We start from the raw sequence: 5,166 nt of genomic DNA on the forward strand, positions 1-5,166 counted from the left end.
GGTAGAAAATAAAAACTTGGTTATTAAAAAGGCCGATAAGGGAGGGGGTACAGTCATTCTAGACCGGGCTGATTATGAGAAAGAGATGTTTAGACTTTTAGCAGATGATAAATCCTACATAAAACTTAAAGGGGATCCTACAAAAGAGTTTTTAAATGAATTAAAAGTTTTGGTGGACCATGGGTTAAATTCACAAGTTTTAACTAAGGATGAATATGATTATTTGTTTAATATATATCCGCGTATAGCAAATATATATTATTTACCCAAGGTACACAAGAATCAGGATGTACCGCCGGGTTGCCCGATTGTGTCTGGGATAAATTTCTTGAGTGCCAGAATTTCAGAATACGTGGATATTTTTTTAAAACCATATGTAGTCCAATTAGATACCTATATCAAAGATTCAACACATGTCCTGCAAATATTAAATACATTTAATTGGAAAGATGATTATTGTTGGGGGACAATTGATGATGAATCATTATATACTTCTATCCCCCATGAGAAATGCTTGACCAGTATTTTTAATGTGTTAAAGCTGGATCCCATGATGACTTTAGCAAAAATTACTTTTATAAGAGAGTGTCTTGAATTTGTACTCAAACACAATTATTTCACCTTTCTAGATGTGTTTTATCTCCAGACTTGTGGTTGTGCGATGGGGACGATCTGCGCACCCAGTTTGGCGAATTTATACATGGGAGAGTGGGAAAAACAACATATATTGACATATAACACCTATCACGATAATATTATTTTATTTAAACGCTATATCGATGATATCTTAGTGATTTTGAGGGGTGATAAATATAGTTTTGATGATTTTGTAAGATGTTTGAATATTAATGATTTTAATCTTAGTTTTACATCGAATTTCTAATAATAAAGAAATTGAATTTTTAGACTTGGTTTTAATCATTGAAACATGTGCTCAGGGAAATAATGAGTTACAGACACACACATTTTTTAAGAAGGTAGACTGCAATAGCTATTTAGACTATCGTAGCTGCCGTCATAATAGATTTTAAATTTTTTTTACCTTTTTCACAGCTAATAAGGTTGAGACGTAATTGCAGTTCCCTTGTTAAATTTAATGAACTTGCTGAAGTTTACAGGCATAAATTTTTAGAAAAGGGCTATCCTGTTGCTTTAATTAATGCTGCCTTTGAAAGATCCAGGACTTTAGAAAGAAAAAATCTAATTAGTTATAAAAATAATAAAAGTGTAGTGAAGAAGGATACAGAGAATACTACATTATCGTTCATCACTGAATTTAGTTCTTCTAGTCAGGAGGTATATAAAATTTTGAATAAATACTGGCACATTATAAGAATGGATCCAATTTTATCTACTATTTTGCCAGAAAAACCTGATGTTATTTTTAGGAGAGCTCGCACTCTGAAATCTTTTTTATCCCCTAGTTTGCTTCCTATGATTGTTGATAGGGGAACAAATGCATCTGGATCCTTCATGAAAACTGAGGTATTTTTCACCTGTGGTAACTGCAAAGTATGTCCTCATGGTTTGAATAGACAAAACACTTTCAGGTGCAATGCAGAAAAGAATTTAAGGTCAAACATTTCATTACTTGTAACACCACTTTTGTAATCTATTTATTAATATGTGGGTGTGGAAAATTTTATGTGGGTAAAACAAAAAGAGTTTTAAAAATTAGGATATTAGAACATCTTAGAAATATAAAAAATGGTGTAGAGAACCATAGTATACCCAGGCATTTTAAAAAATGCCAAAGTAATAATCCAACAGCGTTGAAATTTATGGGACTGGAACATATTCGACCAGATATGAAGGGTGGTAATAGGGAAAACATATTAGCCAAAAGAGAATCCTTTTGGATTATCACCTTAAATACTCTGCACCCCAATGGGTTAAATGAGGGGTATGGATATTACCCCGTTTTAAAGGGAATGAATTGTTTTACCTTTGTTCACTTGTTTATAATGGAACTGATTATTCCTTATTTGATGTAGTTTCTTTGGTTTATATTGGGGTGTATGCAGTTTTAACATGGTTTTGTTTTATTTTTTTATCTTTCAGATACATTGATTTTATTATCCTGTTATTATTAGATAGCATATTTATATGTTTTAATCATATATTTTGTAATGATGCAAATATGTTCATAAATGTGCTGTAGTTGTTTGTTACTTTTTAAATAAACACTGTTGCAATCTGTGACAAGCAGTTAATTAATTTGTATAAGAAGATACACCTGCTTAATGGGAGTAAGAACTGCTATTTAAACCCTCTTCTGAACAACACCAGCCAGCCTCCTGACGAAGTCCAAGGACAAAACATGTTGGGGTTTGGCCTGGCATGACCCTCTGTTACTGCTTGACTGGCTGGAATAGATCCTGGAGACGTTCGGGTGAAACACCAGCCTTATTGTTATTTCACTGTTTATGCTTGCGGTGGTTTTAGACTGCCTACTTTGGTATGCACGCTGACCTGGAGTCTTTGTTTTTTATGTAATAAAACTTTTGTCTATATTTGATGCATGATGTGGCGCCCCCTTTTTGTGCTCTAATATTTCAGATTTCTACCCATTCTGATTTGGGTCTGTGTGAGGGGAAGACGCCGGCTGATTACTGTGGCTGCTGGCCTGTGCACTATTAAGATTTCAATTGAAGCCAAAAAGACTCAGTCCAGTGTGTCTCTGTGAAATCACTTCAGGACTGTGGTATCCTCTCCTATTTTCATTGACTATTTTGTACTAGCGCACTGACTTTTTTTTTTGTTTTTTTGTTTTATACACATATATATATTTATATATATATATATATATATATATATACATATATACACACACAGCATATGTGTATATATATATATATATATATATATGTGTGTATGAAGAAAGTCAGGGCACTATACCTAGACTTTAAAGGATTCACCTGTTTATATTGTACATACATTTAAATGCACAATATAACCATATTACTCAGTCCATATTCAAACACACAGGGAGTGTACCGCACTGAACTTTTTTCATATTTTGTGTCAATTTATTACGAACCAACCATATATTATCTCAATACTTAATTTGTAGCATAGCACTGTGTTGGTGGTGCTCCCAAAGCCCAAATATTAGTATGAACCAAGAAAAAGAAAACAAGAAGGGCTAATCGCTGGGGCACTCTTAAATCCAGATATATAAAAATTTACTTGTAATATAATTCCTTAAAATTAAACAGATCTCCTTAGCAAATAGGTGGGTGTGGCAAAAATATTTTAAATCATAAAGTTCCTACAAAATATTGGTAAGATTCAAAAAACTGTATCGATAAGGTTGAATAATATATGTAGGATAATGATATCCATAATGACCCTGTGATTACCAGACTTTGATTGATATATGAACACTATGCTGTGTAATACATTCCGTCCCAGTCCAAAACGTATCTGAAGTTACCTACAGCACCTAGTATTCCCAGGTGGTCTCCAATCCAACTACTAACCAGGCCCAATACTGTATAGCTTCCAAGATCAGACAAGATTGGGCATATCCAGCATGGTATGGCTGTAGTTTGGATATTTATTATGAAAGTCTGGATGCCCTGGACTGTCTCGCATGAGGAGTCCGCTTTGTTAAAAATAATACAAAGTCAAAAGAAGTATTGTACAAGCATACTCTATTTGTATCACAAATAAAACTCAGTGCTTATACATTGTCCAAGTATCACATATGAAAAATCTTATATTTGTATGGTCTATGGTTACATAACTTTTTTTTGTGTTCTACAACATGTGTACAATTGAATAGATCAACATGACTTATCTTTATCCATCTCCAACTGACTAAATCAAATTATAATAGTAAGTTAATAAATACAATTGTTGTATCATATGAACATCTCTAATAAGGATAATGCATAGTTACCCCTTGATGCTGTATATGTGGAATTGTCTCCTTCTCTTAGGATTAGCCAGATTATACCTATATTATAGGAAGAAGGCTCAAACCCTCTGATTAATTTTTGGTTATAACAGGAACATATGATGATGCATTTGAGAATATATGTTTATTCCAATGCCAGGGAGACCCCCAAGAATAAAACCTGGTTCTAATCTGACCAATGAAATGAGTTATAACACAGAGCCAGTAGAAATATCCTAGCTATAATATGAGCATTAGAAGTGATATAGCACTTATCCTAGGACAAAAGAGTACAATCGGTTATCTTACCTGCATCAAAAAAAAATCACATATATACATATGCATAGTTTACATGCTTTTCAATCTTGTTTTATAACCATTCTGACAGGCATCTGTACAGTATGTCTTCAATTATATTTCTGTCATGCAGTCAGGTTCTTCAAGGTAATAATTAAGCACAAATCGTTGGGCTCTTCAATAAATAAGCATTACAGATAAGGTAAAATTAAGCAGGGGTTATGACCCTCACTTCCTATATGTTCAATAAATGGAGTAAACATATTATAGAGAAAAATAGAGAAGGGGGCACAATTCTCATAAGGTTGTAGAGATGGACATATTCCTAAATTAAATCCAGTTTGTAGTGACCATCAGATATTTAGCACTACAAAGAGGGTATAAGATACACAGATAAATCTGAACCTCCGCAGCTGCACTGACACAACAGTCAGTCAGCTATATACAAAGTTATAGAGTTGGACTTTTTCTAATTTAAGTCAAGTTGCAGAGCAACTAAAATGCTACAAACAGTATAAGGTATATACAGATAAATCTAGACCCCAGCAGCTGTGCTAACATGGCAGTCAGTCATCTATCAGAGCAATCATCACATATAAAATGTTGCAAATGGGATAAAGTATATGCATATAAATCTGAACCCCATCAGCTGTACTGATGCGGCAGTCAGTCAGTTATTCATACATATGGTATCTGGGTTAGGGATGTGAGATCTGGTCCATGCACAGACCAGAACTACATGGGTATGTGGTGTGTAGGACGCATGTTTCACCTCTCGGGTGGAATGCTCACCTCTCCACTGCCATGACACATACAAGTCGTTCCTTTTAAAATGAATTGTACAACTCTAGTGGGAATATTGTCTGATGTCATTAAGCTGATCATAGGTCTTGGTAAGAGGGACCACCCCTGGGTCAGGCACTGCCATCCATCATAATAATATAATTCCAGTGCCCATAATGAACATT

At 34.1% G+C, this 5,166-nt stretch overlaps 1 pseudogene; it reads right to left on the reverse strand.

Annotated features, from left to right (window-relative positions):
* Positions 1-3,433: 3,433 nt before the first annotated feature.
* LOC148543104 (5S ribosomal RNA) lies at positions 3,434-3,552 on the reverse strand (annotated as a pseudogene).
* Between the last annotated feature and the right edge of the window lie 1,614 nt (positions 3,553-5,166).

This window comes from Taudactylus pleione, unplaced genomic scaffold, assembly GCF_031769625.1.
Source record: "Taudactylus pleione unplaced genomic scaffold, aTauple2 ptg000006l, whole genome shotgun sequence".
Lineage (NCBI taxonomy): Eukaryota > Metazoa > Chordata > Amphibia > Anura > Myobatrachidae > Taudactylus > Taudactylus pleione.